The sequence below is a fragment of the Artemia franciscana genome, chromosome 9 (genome assembly GCF_032884065.1).
Source record: "Artemia franciscana chromosome 9, ASM3288406v1, whole genome shotgun sequence".
Lineage (NCBI taxonomy): Eukaryota > Metazoa > Arthropoda > Branchiopoda > Anostraca > Artemiidae > Artemia > Artemia franciscana.
The window spans coordinates 30,609,434-30,628,876 of record NC_088871.1 but is presented as its reverse complement, the minus strand read 5'-3'; the positions used below and the strand labels follow the sequence as shown (position 1 = coordinate 30,628,876).

The 19,443-nt window shown below is 36.1% G+C and overlaps 1 protein-coding gene across 1 annotated transcript in view; it reads right to left on the bottom strand.

Annotated features, from left to right (window-relative positions):
• The window catches only part of LOC136031263 (uncharacterized), a 437,122-nt gene that overhangs the window by 89,320 nt on the left and 328,359 nt on the right, over positions 1-19,443 (bottom strand). The window lies entirely within an intron of this gene.

The window sequence follows — 19,443 nt, the reverse complement described above, 5'->3', positions numbered from 1 at the left end:
TAATTTTCTTTAGTTATTTTCCATTTCCCAATTGATTTCATTGACCTTTCAAGAATTAAATAATAAAATTGAGCTATTTCTATTTAAAGTAAAGAGCAACATTTAAACTTAAGGCGAACAGAAATTACTAGGTATATGAGGAGGGTTAACTCTCCTCAATACCTCATATTAACGCTTAAGATTTTTTTAACTTTTAAAAAAGCTTACTATTTTAATTAAATGGCCTTAGTGTTTCAGAAGCCTATCTTAAATAATTAGAACAAAATGTAAAACCTTATTGCAAACAACAAAGTATCGAAGAGGGGAAAACCCCCCATCCTGTGCGTGATAGTTTCTGTTAGTTTTAAGTTTTAATAATGCTCCTTACTTTCATTTGAAAAAACTTGCTTTTTTATATGATTCTTTGAAACAGTCCATTAAAGGCCTTATAGAATAGAAATATTAATTTCCAAAAAAAAAAATACAAAAGAATTTTAATTTGGGTTGATTTGGTGATATTTCTACCAACATGGATCGGCAGTAGATTTATTTTCAATGAAAACCAGTTTTAAAATCAGTGTCACATTTAATACTAAGATGTGGCTCTAAGAAGTAAACAGGTTCACACTTTAAAACAATCAAATAAACTTACTAGCTTTATACTTTAATAAATCCAAATCCTAAAATCATAAGATTTTTTTAATTTGAACTAATCAAGTGATTCTGTAATCAGTTTGTAATTTTAACAGACGTAGCATCACTGTAAATCCCGTCAAAGACATTTCTTGGAGTTTCTGTTAAAAGAGAGAAATCTGACAAGAACCATGTGTGCTACAATTTGATTTTAAAAGTAGATAGCTTTGCTATGTAAAAAGTTCTTATAAAAATATCAATTTCAATTTTTTTTTCTTTATCTGATATCCTCTGTGCATTAGCCTATTTTGAAAGTGCGTAAGTAATCCAAAAAGTAATATTTTCTAGTCACTTAAATCTTCTTCTGGTATCTCATCCTCCCGTCTGAAAAAAGATATCAAGAACGGCCACAAGAAGAAGAAAAATCTAAGTTTTATGGAAATTAAAACGAAGTGAAGCTAATTTTTGGACGTAAAACCTTAATTTTTTTCAAATGAAAAGTAGAGGTAGATTTTTCTAAACCAATTCAGGAATATTAAATATGATTCAGGTGAATATTTTATGAAATAAAGGTGAAACACGATGCGTTTTGCTTTTTATTTATAGAATGGAGGTTAGAATGAGGAGAGAGACGAATTTTTCCCCCGGAAGATGGACCGAAAAATATAATTTTAATCTGAAACGGCAGGGTATACTTAGAATTCCTGATTTTTAGGAGATACAGTGTAGTTTATGAAGCTTTTGAAGTCTCGCAAAATGAGATAAGGGGTAACAAGGTTATGTCTGAATCCCTGCAACAAAACTCCCCTACCAAGGACCTCGCTTACATGCCTCTTAATATCTCTAAATTAAAAATTTTATCCATCAGAAAAATAAACATTATTTTTCACATAAAAAATTGAGTGTTTTATCGAAAGTGTTTATTTTTTCTTAGTGAAATTCTCAGGCTAAACTGTTTACTGAAAAGAAACTAATGACCGTGGATTCTCTGTCTAATATGGACATGCTTATATTTACTCCTTAGTCTTAATAATTTTTTATTTTTCAAAGTTAAATAAAGTGAAACATTTTCTTGTTTGTTTTGTTTTCAATAAAGTGTGAACTCTGTTCTGGTCTTGGGAAGAAATAGAGGAATAGGGTTTTTAACCTTGTTCGTGTTAATGTTTGCTCATTTTGATTTTGAACTGGTTATTTATTGTAATTTCAGTAATTTTTGATTTCATTTATTTGTTGGTGGTGATTTGTGGTATTTTTACACTTGCGAAATTATTTGAGTTTATTTTTGATTGCTTTGGTTAAATAGAGCTCTTTATTTTTCTTTTAAAAACTTGTTTTGTGAAATAAAGTTTTTAAAGTCATAACTATAAACGTCTGTTCGAATCATTTTGTCCCCGCTTTCAGCAACCACTAGTTCAATCAACTTGACGAAAGAATTTACCGTTTAAGGCTTCTAAGGGGTTGTATATCGAGGACAGGGGCTAATCGTCTCTCCAGGAAACAAAAAAACTTTTTTAGAATGTTAATTTGGAAATCGTCCCCGTGTAATTTAACAAAACTTTGCTTTGTAACTTCATGTAAAATAGTTCTTGTTTCCCCTTCAAACGTGACCTGGTCGTTCTGCTAAAATTTCAATGTACGACACCTAACTAAAACTACATGTATGACAGCTGTTAAGATAATCATAGGTAGCGCGATAGTACTATCTGAGGAAAGAGCGATGTAGTCTTAATATATTTTTTTTTTCTCCTGACCAGGGCACTTCGTATACAAAAAGCTGTCGTTGAAAATTTCAAAAGGGTCTTATTCCATTAGAAATTGAAAGTTCCAATGCCCTTTTTAGGAGTCAAAATTGATTAAAAGGAAACTAGACCCCCCCCCTCACGCCTATCATTTCCCCAAACACATCCAATATAAATTTGAGATGGCTGTTTTGGGAAGCATAGTTGAAAGGTTCAGTAATTATGTCTGTGAAGATTCCTACGCCTCAATACACCTCAGGACAAGGGCTAAAAGTTATAATAGTTGTCCATTATCAGCATATAATATCAAGGAGGCACACTCGTGCCTCTATAAAGAGGCGACACACGACAATGTTAAGCGATCTTCGGTTCCAGTGGTCGCAGACGGATGGGGAGGGATGCATTTCGTAGCCCGAGCTCCAACTAAGAAACCTGCAAAATTTCATCCCCCTCCAACTTTTTCTTCATGGGGAAAATCTGGCCGAAAGTTTCGACCTGTCAACCCAAGCCCCCCTTTAACGTTGTCCGATCGGGCTGAAATTCACAAGTTAAGGTCCCCTAGGGCCCAGGAGCTTATCCGCGAAATTTCAGCTTGATCCGATAACTCCTTCCCTGTTTTCCAGAAACCACGCATAGCCACTTAAAATTCATTTACTTTTTTTTCCTAGACGCCTACAGGTCACATCCGACATCGGATCTGGGTGTACGAAGACTCATTCGATGCAGAATTCTCCGAGTAAGTGCCCATGAAAGTTTCGTAGGAAAATCTTAACCCCCCGAAAGTTTCGACCCTCCAACCCCCCCCCCCCACCCCTTTTAACGTTGTCCGATCGGGCTGAAATTCACAAGTTAAGGTCCCCTACGGCCCAGGAGCTTATCCGCGAAATTTCAGCTCGATCCGATAACTCCTTCCCTGTTTTCCAGAAACCACCCATTAGCTATTTAATTAACGGATTTCTCTCCATAAGAGCCCATGTTAATTTGAAATTTTTAAAAGCTATTGAGAAGTTATATTTACACACATGCAAGTTATTAGCTCAGTTGGTAGAGCGTGAGACTTTCAATCCTCGGGTCAAGGGTTCAAGTCCCTTACGGGAGGTTTTTTTTCACAACATCAAAAAAATTTTGATAACACCTGGATAGCTTATCATTTGAGAGATAACAGAATATTAGCTTCTTATGAACAAAAGAAACATTTCGGTCATTCTATCTATTTTTTTTCTATTTTATACAATGATTTAAAAGCGGGGGGGGGGTTCCTCTCCTAATTCCTGTACGAGGAGTACAGGAAGTATAAATTACATCCACCATGGATTGTAGAAAAACGTACAGAATTAATATGAAAATAAATTAAACCTGTACAAAAGAGTCTTTAAAAGCGGGGGGTTTGCCTCTCCTAATAGTCTTCTTATAGTCCTAATAGTCTAATAGTCCCATGTTAATTTTTGAAATTCTTAAAAGTTACGAATATCAACATTCAAGTACATCAAAATAATCAGCTCGGCACGGCGAGAATGATTGCAAGCATCATAAAAATCCAGCTCCATTCCAGATGTCCGAAATAAGTGTGATATAAATGTGCTTTAAGTATATATTTTATAGCCTTTAAGTGCTCATTGCCAATTTTTAGGCGAATTTTCAAATGTTTTGAAGAAGTTTAAGTTTTTCTCGATTTAATGAAACGTGGATATTTACTTATTTTATATAAATAGTTGCTAAATAAGATAAATAATATATAATTTACTATAATTACCTAAACATGTTTCCTATATGAGAAGGCATTTTTAGAATAAATTCTTTATTATAGGCTTTTGGACGTAGCGATCAAAATAAAAGTGTATACTTTTGTTAACACCTGGACTGCTTATCATTTGAGAGATAACAGAATATTAGCTTCTTATGAGCAAAAGAAACATTTCGGTCATTCTATCTATTTTTTTTCTATTTTATACAATGATTTAAAAGTGGGGGGGTTGGGGGGCGGCAGCCACCCAACTTCCTCTCCTAATTCCTCTGCGAGGAGTACAGGAATTATTAAATTACATCCACCATGGATTGTAGAAAAACGTACAGAAATAATATGAAAAAAACTTCGTTTTCTTAAAGAGTTAAAGAGGCTGCGTCCCAAAGTCGAACCTTAAAACGTACAGGAATTAGAAGAGGCAGTTGGGGGGCTGCCGCCCCCCAAACCCCCAGCTTTTAAAGACTCTTTTGTACAGGTTTTTTGTTTTTTGCTAACCCCCCGCTCTTGGCTTCGGAAAGGCCCTCTTTTAATTAACAAAAAATTGAAATGAATGAATAATGGAATAACTTCGAAAAATGTTAAACACAAGAGGACAGGAGAACCATTGCGCCGAAACTAGTAATTAGTAACAATGAAGTCCCCCCACAAAAAAAAGTTGGGGGCGGCAGCCCCCCAACTGCCTCTTCTAATTCCTGTACGTTTTAAGGTTTGACTTTGGGACGCAGCCTCTTTAACTCTTTAAGAAAACGAAGTTTTTTTCATATTATTTTCATGGAAGAAGTAGTCATGTAAACTTCGAAGGGCCTTCATTCGATTGTAGTTCCGAAGTACTTAGTCTATGACACTGGAAATTTGAGTGAATACAGAGGAAAAATTTGAAATAATTCAAAATAAACTATGTGCATAGAGATTGTTAAAATATTGTATCTCAAGAAAAGATTTGGGTATTGAGTTGGAACTTTCAGAGAATGCTTAAAGGGGAAGACCAAAAGGCAATATGTGAATGCTATTACTAATACTACTACGAGTGCTAAATTTTTACCAGTAATAATAAAACAACTTCAACTACTTCTTCCATTGCAACTGTTTGTTAGGCTAAGAGTATTAAGATGAAAATTTTAGGAAATATATGAATGTACAGGTTATCAAAAAGACATTGGTAATGACATAGGAACGGCTAATTGAATTAAAGAAACTTCCAGAACTTGATGAGAGGGATGTTTAACTGACCAAAACACAATATGGTAATACTACTGCTCCTACTAGTATATTACTAATATTATATATTAACATTATATTATGCTAGTTATACTACTATTATTGATATTACTGCTGTGACTATTATTACAATCATATCTAAGAGTAAGTCTAAACTTAAACTTAATTATATATAAGAGTAAGTGTGAAGTTTTAGTGAGTTTTGAGGGGGGTGCTGAAGTGAATAACAACACACCGTCTGCATACAGGTTGTCAAAGGGGTGTATCAGCAATATCTTAGGAACAATTTGGGGTGTGAAGTTGAAAAACACAGGGCTTGTTGTGGTGGATGTTGCCCTAATCAAAAGGCGATATTCGTGTTCTAATGATAATGCTTCTGCTCACACTGCTACCACTGCTGCTACAACTATTATTACTGGTAATAAAGATAAGACTTTTGCTATTAATTCCACTGCTACTACTACTACTACTGCTTTTACAATTAATGCTGCTAGTAGTACTATTGCTACCAAATTTCGCAAATATTGGAATTTTCCGACTGGCAGCGTTAGATAGCCCCCAAGTAAGAGACGATTACGTCCAATACTAAGAAATATAATAGCCCATGACTCCTAGAAATAGAGTCAGATCAAAACAAGAAGTATACTATTAGAACTGCCTCGTCCAAAGTCTCTGAATAGGAAACTTACCGTCCCTGAAATCAAGAAAAGTGACTGTAACCACGATATTGTGCATAAACGGCATCTTATTTTTCATCCTTTTTCTCCTCAAATAGCTTTGCACTGGAACATCGTATAGAGTTGTTTAATGTATCATTTTAAAGAAAATTAAAATTCTTCTTTATAAGAAAATCAATTTTTTAAAATTCATAAGGAATTGATCTAGTTCATTATAAATGGATATCCTGGAAGCTTCATCGTATGTAGCTGAAACCTAGTAAAGAACAAACCTCTGCACATAGTAACTAAATGTTAAGATAATACAAGTATCTTCTGAAAAGATACTAATTTGAGGCATAGTACCATACTTGGGATTTTCTCTTACTATTCCAACTAAGAAAAAGCTATAGGCTTGTTCCTGCTTGTAATTTTTATAGTGAGGTACGAGCGCTAGCCTATAGTAACAGACAAAATAAATCACCATTTTTATAAAGAACAAATACCAGCTCACAGTAGCTGAAATATTAATTGATAGTAGCAACCTTATATTTACTGTGTAGTAAAGGACATCTTGCAGCCTGTGATACCAGAAACAATCTATTAACAAGATAACTTTTGATCATGATAGCAATTTTGATCAAAATCGAAACACACCATATCCACACAAATTGTTAATAAGACATATGGTCAATGCTTCAGGAACGGTTGATGGAATTAAGTGAAGTGTTCAGCGTGTGTTGAAGGGGATGTTGAAGAAGACCAAAGGTTCTATGTGCATACGGCTACAAATTCTGCTGCAGCTGCCACAGCTATTGCTACTAAGCAGATTAAGGACATTAAAATGAGGTTTTCAAGGAATATTTAGACAGATGAACTAAATCAAAACGAAATTTGAGCATATGAATTTTCAAAAAGATGACATTGCAATATTTTAAAAAAAGGCTTATATCATTAAGTTAAACCTTCAATGTTAAATTGTGGCATGAACGAAAGAAATTTAAATAGCCAGAAGGGACTATGTTTATGCTATTATTGCTATCACCACCAGGGGCGTCAGTATGGGGGGAAGGGGGGACTCCCCCCAAAAAGGTCTTAAGAATACACTTTCGTCGGTAAAAGCCCGACGAAAGTACAATAGATTGTCGGGGCATAGCGCCAACAAGCACATAATGAACCAATTTTTTTGTCAACTTTCTCCAGGCAATGCTAAAAGTTACTCGTCTGTCGGCACAGAGTACCAAAAAACACATAAAAAAGCTAATTCTGTAAGCTTTCGTCAGATAAAGCTCGAAAGTTTACTTGTCTGTTGGCACAGAGCGCCAACAAAGACAGATTTAAAATTGATTTAAATTCTTTAAAGTATATAAGAAACAAAAGTTTGTCAACTTGTGTCGGACAACGCTCGAAAATTTACGGGTCTGTCGGCACAGACCGCCACTAGTAAACACAGAATGAAGCTAACTCTGTCAACCTCATTAGAAAAGCATACAATAAAACATACATAGTGCCACACTATTAGATCCAACAAACACTTAATTAAAATTAGGCGAATCCCGGTCGCCATTTTTGTTTTAAACGTGAAAAAAACAGTCGACCGGAAATTGGAGCAATTCGGGATGTCAGAAATACAGTACCAGGAATGAAACTGATGCAGCCGAAGTTCTCGCGGTAATTAATACATTAAGTATATTTGTTCTTATTCTAAATTCGAAAGAGAATTTTGTTGATCCATATACAGCCCTGAGCGAATTCTCGATGTTGATTCGAAATACAGGAAATACTATTTCACAAGGAAACCAAACCGGTTTACTGTGAACTAGGGAAGCTCAAACAAGGCCACCGGTTGTATCAAGCTCCACAATGTCAAAGTAAGCGTGATTTTTAATTAGTACGACATTGGACCTAGAACCATAAGATATGAAAGTTTGGTGCATTGTATTGTGTTGCGCTTCGATAAGAGAAAATATTCGAAGGACAAGGAGAAAGAGGCAGAACTAGGATGAAGCTTGTTTGTCAAGTGTGCAAAGAAAGATGAGAGATATTTTGAATTTGACTCAGATTATCGAGCTACCCACTTGCAAAAGCATCATTCTGAAGAACAGAAAAAAAGAACTGAGGTGAAGATTAAGCCAAAGAAAGTACAAAACGACCCTATTTGACATTCCGAAATGGCTTCGGTCAGGTGGCTCGCAGAAAATCCGAGAAGAATCTGTGGTCTTCGAAAGTGATCTTGAACAGCAAGATACAAGCTTGAGTCAATTTAGCACATCCAAAAGCATTGAATCAGTCTTTAGAGGTGCCTCTTGTGGTGCTTCAGAATCACAGCCTCCTCGTGTCCTTGTTGTAAGTATAATTGTACACGTAATAGTTAGAGAGACAAACCTCCCGAAATTTGGACACTAAGCGCATAAACTAGCTGTCATAAACTTATCCGACTCACTAACTGTGGGTAAATCTTATCGTCAAATAGAACTGAAAAATATATTTTTCCCTGAAGAAGTAGTTATCGCCTTCCGGGACAATTTCAGTTGTAAGTAATTAAGGCGAATCAAATACTAAAATAAACGAGTATTAAGATTTTCAGGTAGGGAGAAAGAACAATAATTCGCTGCAGAACTGGAATTCCAAGAAAGGGCAAAACGGATGAAATTAGTAGACGTTTACTTTGGACTTATAAGAAAGTCCAAAATAAGAAATAATTAGCAATTCATTTAGCTGAGCAGTTGCTGGTTGTTCGGATACAAAAGATTATCCTGTGTATGAGGCAGCGATTGTCCTGTTCCAAATATGGAGCGTCCTTATATTGAAACATTTTTCGTACAATAAACTGGATATAGAACATGTTCAAGCTATACTAATCTTTCTCAGAGCCCTTTTTTAGAATCAACTTGGGAAGCCAGAATAGGAATTTACTACAGAAATTGGCGATGATAGAGACTCGCCCACACAGAAGGACACGAGCATTTTTTTTTTACATCGTATAGCGGTTTTTTTTCGGCCTGTTTTCATGTGAAAGCTTCCGCTTAACGTTGATGAAGCATTTCAAATAAGCTGCATAGAGGGATTTCGATGTGTAGCTTTTTATGTGGTTCTTTAGCGCGATTTTCGTATGTGCAAGCAAAAGACACAGATTTTAGGCATTAATTATTTTGGACGATAAGCAGCTGCCAATAGAACCTGTCTGTTTCTGCCTACATATGGCTCGTTGATATCGGTCTGAACTGTTTCGCGGTTATATTCTTTTTGTTTTTAATGTGTGAGTCAGCATACTATAAAATTTTCTACGGCCTTTGGAAATAACGTTTGATAAATGGGATGTCGTTTATTGCCAGATTTCGGAAGTCTCGTGGCCTCGGTCCATGACTGTGAAAATATATTTGGCTAAGAAATATGAACAGTAATGGGGAATATGAGGCGATTCAAACTATCCACTTGAACATGAGAACTTGGGACTGAATAATATACAATGGGGTGGGAGCTGACAAAAGAGTAGATATGAATGAAACTGGCATGGCTGCTTTAAACGGAAAGATAGGTTCACCCCTATACGGCTCTACCCTTTGTGACCGGATCAGAACTGATTCGGTCGATACTTTTACGTGACGTATGCTAAGTCAATGATTTAGGACTGTAAATTAATCAATGTAATTCTTTAGACATTGTTTGAAAATGTTCTTCCTGGTCGATCCATTTAAAATACAGTAACCTCAATAGAAGAAAATACGGCCGAAAAAACTGGAGCTACGTGTGATCTGCTAACTGTTACTGTGGATTCTGCTGAAAGAGGAGAAGCCCGTAATTCAGAAACTGACCTGGAAGATACGGTAGAATTGGCAATATCTTCGCTCTTCTTTTTTATTATTGAAGATACGGAGGCAGCAGAGAAATTGACACTTGCAGCGAGATCAGATTCCGTTACGAACGAGTTGGATGCTGCAAAAGAGGCATAAGATATCGGGTGATTGTAAACTGATTACGAAAATAGACTTATTAGTCAGTCTGAGAACTTCATTGCTCAAAAAGTAAAGGGAAGTGAATCGGTCGAGTCAGAGGCCGAAACTCTACATCGGTTTGGAATTGTGAGAGTCGAGCATGATCCTGGTTTGAGCAAAGAACATCTTTCTGACTCTGAAAAGCTGAAACTTATTGAAATGGGACCTTTTTAGTCACAGCTCAACTTCTCAGTAAACGAGGCAATCCAAGCACAGACTTCCAAACACCAACTATCCTTCTTTAAAAACTCGTATAATGACTACCCATACTTAGAGTATGGTGGGGAAAAGGATTCGGCCTACTGCTTCGCGTGTTCCTTGTTCCAAACTGGACCTGGACATACATACAGGAACAAAGATTTCGTTGCCAGAACTAGAAACTGGCATAAGACGCGCAGCAAGGGTGTCAAGCCTGGAATGCTCATCACTCATTTCCAATCGAATTCCCATAAAGATTTTGTTAGTGATCTCATTTCTTTTGTAGCGAGATACAAGTCTTTGCCCTACTTGGTTGATAAAGAGAAACTGAGAAAGGATATAGAGTCAGAAAAAGAAAAGGAGAGAGGACGTTGCATCATATGCATGTTGCTCGGTATCACCACCTCGATAGGTAAACAAGGTCTTGCATCTCGAAGCAAAGATTATGAAGGCGGCAACTACGCTGAGCTAGCCATTCTACTTTCGAGGCATAACTCTGAAAATGAATCAATGGATGAGCAAGCAGAACAAGCCACAAGTCACCAGCTATCTGTTGGGATGCAGTCAAAACGAATTGATTGCCATTGTTTTAACAGAGCTGATTAAGATATTTGTAGTGGAAGTTAATGAAGCTCACTTCTTTGGAGTGTTGGCAGACGGACAACTGGCTGTCAGCCACGAAGAACGTTTATCAGTAGGTGTCTGATACGTTGATAACGAAGGAGTCACCTAAAGAGCGCTAACTCACTGTCGTTGATTCTAAGTCGACATAAGAAGTCGATCTTTCCAAAGAAATTCTGTAAGTTATGAGAAAGCTTGGTATTAATGAAGAAAAAGTGGAATTTCAATGCTATGAATTCGCCAGCAACAGGAGTAGCCGTATTGAGGGAGCACAGGCTCACATTTCCAAGAAGCTCGGAAGAAATGTTCTTTACCTCAGGTGTCTCACACACAGAGGAAATATTATAGTGGAGCATTGCTGTGAATCATGCACCTTGACCTGCAACATGTTTGGTGTCTTACAGCAAATTTGTAATTTTTTGCGGGGGGATCCAAGCTCTTCAATCTGTACTACAAGGCTATAGAAGAAGTTGAAGGCAAGCTTCATCAAAATGGAATGTTAGAAATAAGGTGGTCTGCAAGATCGGAGTCGCTTGTAGCGCTTTGAAGTGTTCTGCCAGAAGCTGTTGGACTGCTGAGAGAAATGGTAAATAAAGACACCCTTAGTAGAGACACCAAATCAAAATCCAACGGGCTTCTTAGTGCCATTATTAGATTTAAATTCATAGCACTACCAATGCTCATGAGGGCATTATTTTCTAGAACAAACGTCCTGATTCATGAGCTTCAAGCTGTAGAGCTGGATATCGTCAATGCATGCAAAATGATGAAAGCCTCGATGACTGTCATCGGACAATCCATAAGCAACGAGAGCGAGCTCGCTAGTCAAGTAACGGTATATGTCAGTGTGGCCTAGCAATTAATTTGTGGAGAAGAAGGCGATGATTGCCCCATGACTGACGAATAATTTTACTTTTGGCTGGAGGGGGAATATAGACGATACCATTGTCAGCGGTGGCTTCCTCAAAGATACGCCAATGGTGACAAAACAAGTGAAGTGTAGCAGATGTCGCTTGCCAAATTTTATGCTACTGAGTTTAAGAAAATTTTAGCAGTCGTAGATGAATATTTGTCCCCAGCATTCGAAGAAACAAAGGAGCTGGTACTTCCTGTCTTTGATTGCCTCGTGAACCTTGAATCTACGCAGAGTCAAGCTTCCAGTGCCGCGTTCCCAATAGAAGATATGCCTGTCCAAGCGTTCCAGTCCCAAATGGAAATTTTTGCAGAATTTTGCAGAGGTTCTGGAAGTGTAGTTGAGTTTCCACAGCTATTTTCTATAGCATAGGAGAATAGAAGAGGATTGCCCTTAGTGTACATTATTGCAAAAAAAAAAAAAAAAAAAAAAAGATCCGGTAGAATCGGCTAAAGGTGAGCGAATACTCTGTAAAATGAAGATCGTGAAGAACAGATTGAGGTAAACAATATGAGACAAAAGACTTGACCATCTCATGATTATGATGTCAAAAAAAGACAGGCTGACAAAGATCGACCTCGACTCTGATATAGACAAGTAGAAAGTTGTAAAGCAGTGTCAGTTTAAAGTTTAGCTGATTCATTCGTATGGGTTTGATCATGCGTCTAATTTTTTTAAATGTTTTAAACTATAATATATGACATGTTTTTTTTTCAAATTTAAATTTCAACAAAGGGTACCGATATCTAGAGATTTTTTTGTCGTAACTTGCCTAAGATTCGTTGGCCCATCTCAAGCGTCCCCTTCCCCCCCAAAGGTGAAAGACTAGTGACGTCCCTGATCACCACTGCTACTTTAATTAATTGTACTATGGGTGTTAAGGTGAAATTGTCAGAGAATGTATAGGGAGAGTTTTGACAGAAAACATGGTGTCAAGAAAAAACTATGTGCATACAGGTTTTCAAAATGAAATACGTACAGCATCATAGGCAGTGTCACTCTATGACAGATGGCAATATCATTGAAACTTCTAAAGGAGGTAATTAGATCGAAAATTTAAAGCTCTAGTGCCGTTTTCAAGAGTCAAAAGGGAATGGATGGCAAGAAGGCTTCCATCCAAGCCCTTACATTTTTAAAACATGCCCAATCAAAATTTTGAGACAGCAATTCTGTTGTAAAACGGTCCAGTAACTATGTTTCTAGCAAAATCGAGTGCGTTATACCCCTCACGGTTAAGCAATTTATCCATTATACTTTAACACTAAATCAATAGGCACTGTGTTTCTCCTGGTTGCCATTAAGACATCTTAGCAATACATCAAGATCGACTTGGGTAGCAACATGAAACTTTCAGGGCTTCTACTATTACTACTTTTGCTCGTACAAATTAACTAGATCAAGAAAGTGTAAGTGTATCTAGGTTGTCAAAGAGCATAGATCTTTTGGGAATGATATTCAGTATTAATTTCAGGTCAATTGTGAGGACATTTAAAATTAAATTGATAAATACTATTTGTGTCAGGATTAAAAGTTGTTGACTAAGTTTCTCGAACATATAAACCGTAAGCTAAAACATGGATTCTTATTGAAAAAAGGAAGTAGAATATGCAAAATATTGCTCAACTTTTCCATGAAAAAATCAATTTGAATAAAAAACGAACAGAAATTAATTTTGAAAACTTTCTTTTTCAGAAAACAAGTTTTCCAAAGAAAAGTAACGAGTTCCATTAAAATTAAAATGAGCAGAAATAAAGTAAAATGATCTTTCAAGAGTAAAACTACCACAAATAACGTTCAATAAATATATGAAACTCAAAAAGAACAGAAATTACAATAAATAACCGGGTCAAACTCAAAACGATCAGAAATTAACATGAGTAAGGCTGATACTCCCCATGCCTTCCCAAGACCACTTGCCATACACACATTTATATGCATGTCTAAGACATACCATTATGTCACCCAGAATGAACTTTGTATCTTTTAGTTAATTCAACTTCCCAGTCAATACTTCCTCAAAGCGTCAACTTAATAATTGTATCTCTTTCTGAGATACTGCTGCTACAACCATTAACGACTGAGATGAAATTAAAGTCCTTATGCTCAGCATTCTCTTTATAACTCTCTAAATGTTTCAACTTGAAAGCCTCCCCTTATTATTCTTTAAATATTGGCAACTTCCCGCTTTGACTGTGTGGATGCACCTAGTGTCTTTCGATTTAGTTCAACTTAAAATCTTAGCCATTCATAATATATTACACATAAGGCCTTTTGACAATCTGGATGCAAATATGCTTTATGATTTAAGGTGACATCTCCTTCAACAGTCCCTGAAATATCACCTTAGTATCCTTAGTCTTTTTGAAACACCCAGGATCAGTCATTCTCCCTTATTTATTAATGGTAGATCCTGTACTTAAGCAAAGAGTTTATTGTATTATTTGAAACCCGTTTCTCGGAGCTGGGGAGAGGGTTACCCCTAAAGGCATTGCTATTACACCATTTGACTATTTCGAACAAATTGACAGCTTTAGAATTTCGGTCAGTGCTTAGGGAGAGACATCTAAAAAGGACAAGGAGGCTGTTTACGTTCATGACACTGCTCAACATGCCTCGAGAGATTCAACTTACTCAGCCCTTTATATCCTTTGCCATTTCTGAGATATTTCTGATGTGCCTTTTTGATAATCACCATGCACATGCTTTGTTCTGATTTTCTTCAACATCCCTGTAAACGTTTCTTGAAAGCTGTCATAATTTAAGTAGTAATAGTCACAGGTAGTTGCTGTCATAGTCATAAGGTGTTGCAGTCACAAGCAGGGGTGGATCCAGGGGGAGCGGGGGGCACGCACCCCCATAGCTTAGTGGTAGATTTGTGGCTGGGTCCACTTGATCTGGTTTGCGTTGGGATGAAAATTAATTTTATTGTAATCTTTTTAATAGTTAGTTTTTAATAAGTTTTTAATTTTTAAGACTGTTTCTTTTTGCAAAGAAGCTTAAAAAGTGGTTTTAGTTACTTTGTGTGGTCTGCAACACTAGTATTTACTGCCGAAAAGTATTTAATTAAACTTAGGTCCATCAAGGGAATGTGTCCGTTTTACCACAAAAGGTAACTGGGAGGCAAAAACATTCTTTTCTTAATAACAAGGCTGGAAAATTTAAAATCCTAACTGCTTTAGGCTGTCGAAATGATATTTCAAGATTGTGCTGTCACAACAGGGATGAAAAGCAAAATATTTAATTCTTTTTACTGTCAAAAATTTGTTGCGAAGCAGGGTGGTGTTTACAACGTTGTTCTTTTTCATGGGATTTCTATAATAGAAAGTAAATGTATGAGAAGTGCAAAAACTATTAATCAAAATTTTAGATTTTGGTGTGCAAATGGTGGCCACTTTACTGCCTATTTTCATCTAATTAAAGCTCAATATTATATGACAAATCACTTCTGTTCATCCTAAGACATTAAAATAAAGGCCATAAAGCATCGTGTAAGTATATACTTAAAAATAAGTACATGAGGCATAATACTCCTTCAAAGGTTGCAGTAATCATTTAAGAAGAATAGATTTTCGAAAATTGTTTATAAAAGAAGGCAAATAATTATGTGTTTATTTATTTTTATCTAGCGGTTATAGATCAGTCTCTGAATTTTCAGTATGAACCAGTGGAAATGCATTGATTTTTTTCAAAGATTTGAAAATAAAAAATAAAGATAAAAAGGGGAAATTCACAAAACTTGAGTCAACCACAGGAACAGAATTCAACTGCAATATTACTTCAGAATTTGTCACCTTCTCAATACCAACCAATCAGAAAATATAGTTATGTTTGTGTATAGGGTTTGAACATGTTTGTCCATAAAATTGTCCAAACTGTCATATATACTGCTGAGGATTTTTACACTTATTTTAATACATACCATCCAATTATATTTCCACGATTAGTTGTTTATAAATAAAAATTTTTACTCGACAATTCTCTTACTTAATGCTAAATCTGAGTCGAAATTCAAATTTGTATTTTTGTGCTCAACAGACATATCGAGATTTATACATTTGAACTGAATATCTGAAAATATCAAGGTTAAAAAAAATAATTAGAAATCTTCACAGCTTGAAACCCTGAGAATTTAATCACAAATCTATACCTATCAAATACAAAGACAACAAACACATAATTATTTGTATTTCGACTCATATACTTAGTTTGAAGCGCATACCTACGCGCATCTTTAATGGTGTTCCTATATTTCTGACGATTTTGCTCTTTTGTCGAATATTTTAGGATTGATAAAAGAGGAAATACTATCGAAGAGTTCTAAACTGACAGGACTCTAGAATGACAGGACTGGTTATTATAAACGTTCACCGAAATATTGAGGTTGATATCGACCGTGTAATAAATAGATATGACGGGAGTAGAAATAGAGCAATAGATTTTTTTTTATAAAATTGTGAATTCTATAATTTAGACGAAATATATTGACCTTAGAAAGTTGAAAGATACACTACGTTGTTATAAAAAGTAAAATTTTGATTAGTAAATTTTTGAGATTTCGTCAAAGTTGACACTGTTTAATAAAACACTATTTTTAAAAAGAAACAGTAATTTGTTAATGTTTTATTGCCTATACTTAAAACCCTCATTTTAAATGTCTTCTATGCATTTATATCTCTTTGTTCTGTTTTGTCACAGTTACCTTCATAGCCTGTTGCAGAAGAAGCAGTAGTACTAGTGTCTCTGAAAGTCTCAAGCTAATGCCCCTCGCTGTTTCTAAAGTATTACAGATTCTCCATATTGCTAGCTGAAATGTACACAGCGTTTTCTGCTTTCATTCAGCATTGGAGGTATGATATCCCCAGTGACACAGTGTTTAGAAATATTATTTTTGACAAAATTGCTCTCGCAAAGTTTTGATAACTTTTAAGGGTAGGAGTATTTTAAAAGGGTAAGGAGTGCTGATTGGCCTTCCGCTTCCACATCGCTCATCAACTTCCACCTGAGTTCTCTGAAAGTTCTTACTTAACGCTCTCAGTTTTATCCTAGATATTGTTGAGACGTTCTTTTGACAACCAACATGCACATAGTGTATCTTGTGTTCAACAACCCTCTCACAATTTCCATAAAGTTCCACCTTAACATCCTAAGCCTTTTCTAGGAACTTATAATAAAACAAAATCCTCCCTTTTCCCAATAATAAAAAATGTCAAAAATGGTAATACATATGATAATAAATATGTTAAAAATGGGCAGCTTGCATCGCTTACAGCCCTTACTTAGGGGACTATAGTTGGTTATGTCAACCCTAGAGGGATAGTTATTTCACCTGGATAGTTAAAAAATAAATCTGATATCTAAAAATTTTGATTGGATGTCCTTGGGAAAAAACGGAAGCTGGAGGGATCTATTGCCCTCCTACAACTTTTGTCTCTTGAAAGCGGCACTGGAACTTTCCATTACAAACCATAAGAGGCTTATTCGAATGCTTTTACGACCATACTTTCTATTTGCAGTGGTTCTTTGGAAAAAATTGCATTAAACCCTTCTGATTCTTTACTGTTGGCAATGTTTTAGGGTTGCCTCTGATTAAAAAATAAAGCTTTGTTTTATTTTTGTAACTTTTCCAATGCAGCTTGTAATGCTGAGTTTAAAATAGGTAATTTTCTAACTTTCAATATGACTCATGTACATACAGAATAAGAGCAGAAAAATTTAGATGGGGAAATAAAAACACCTTCAAATAAAACTAAAGGTAAAAATGAGCCTTTACTAATTGCTTGCCATAACAGAAACCTAACCAGGAGAAACCCTGAAAAGGACACAGGATATTATTTTTACAATTATTATTTGTCCCATTCACATCTCTGGATTTGACTCTTTTACTTTCGATAAAAAATTGCAGTTATTGAAAACTTGTCTTAACAAAAGAGTCTGTTGATGGACTCCTACTTAAAGAGGAAATGAGGATGTCATTTTCTAAATTGTTTTCCTTTCAGCCCACTGCTGCTTATTACACTTCTATTTTGTCGGGCCTTTCCAAAAACTGTCAGAAACACAAACATGTGTAAATGAATACAGAGACTTTAAAGAACCACCAATATTAATAGTAGATGTTGAGTTGAAAATTTCAAATGTTTGTGATCTACATCCCTGCGTTGCTAGATTATCATAGGCCGCACAGTAGCATTAACCAAGTAAAGAATCATGTTGGCGCAATGTATTATTTTTATCAGACCAGGGCACTTTGTAAAGAAGGAGTTGTCAGCACATTAGATTGGAAATTGAAAGTTCTAGTTCTTTTTTAATAGTTGAAAGAAATTGGAGGGCAACCAGCCTCAAACCCATCATTAACCCAAACACATACAATCCAAATTTTGAGCCATTTTTTGTTAAAAGAATCTGATAGGTCCATAAAATGTGTCTTTGGGGATGACAATCCTCCCACAACCCTAAGGGCAATGACTATAAGTTATGCTGGTTACCCATTGTTAATATTCAAGGTTTTCATAGAAGGAGTGGCCATACAAATTTCAGTGCAGGCTCATTGAAATAGAAATCAGAAGTCCCAGTACTATCTCCCCCCTCACTTCCTATTTCTACTGAATACATTCAATGGAAATGGCAGGATAGTTATTTTGTCTAGAATAACAAATCATGTAACAAGCCTTGAATAATAAAACAAAACCCCTGAGCCTAAAGGCAAGGGTTTTAAGTTATGCCCCGGGAATAAATAATCTTTTTTGGAACGGATGGTCGTATTAGCTCTAGAGGAGGCTCATTTGATTGGACTTTGAAAGTTCTAGTTCTAATTTAAGAGTCAAAAGTGTTGGATGGCAACTATCCATCACTTCTGGGTATAGGATGGCAACTATTCCCAAAAGAGATGGATGGCAGTTATGATTGTAAATGATACGGTGTACCCAAAAGAGATGGATGGCAGTTATGTTTGTAAATGATAAAGTGGCATCTGCTGAAGTTAAAACCCCTTTATTATTGATTAAGAATTTGGCGGCTGAAACGAATTCAGCTATCCACTGGTTTTCTTGTAATTGTTGTCCAGAATTTGTCTAAGACAGAATTTATAGTTTTTGGGAAATCTAATCATGGAGTTGCTAAAGTGGGGATTTCTAAGTTAGTTGTTTCTGGGAGTAGAATTGATGGGTTAAGACGTATAGATATTTAGAGATTATTTTTAATGCGTTTTGATCTTTCTGTAGTCATTCTGACATCAAGGAGGCACACTCGTGCCTCTTTAAAGAGGCGAACCACGACAGTGTTAAGCTATCTTCGGTTCCAGTGGTCGCAGAGGGATGGGGAGGGATGCATTTCGTAGCCCGAGCTCCAACTAAGAAACCTGCCAAATTTTATCCCCCTCCGACTTTTTCGTCAAGGGGAAAATCTGGCCGAAAGTTTCGACCCCCCAACCCCACCCCCCTTTAACGTTGTCTGATCGGGCTGAAATTCACAATTTAAGGCCCCTAGGGCCCAGGAGCTTATGCGCCAAATTTCAGCTCGATCCGATAACTCCTTCCCTGTTTTCCAGAAACCACGCATAGCCACTTAATGTTCATGTTCTCCTTTTGTTTTGTTTTTTGCCACGCCTAAAGGTCACAGCCGACATCGGATCTGGGTGTACGAAGAATCATTCGACGCTGAATTCTCCGAGTAATTTTGCTTGAAAGGTTCGTTGGAAAATCTTAACCCCCCGATTTTCTAGCTTAGAAAAACCCCATTTCCCCATAAGAGC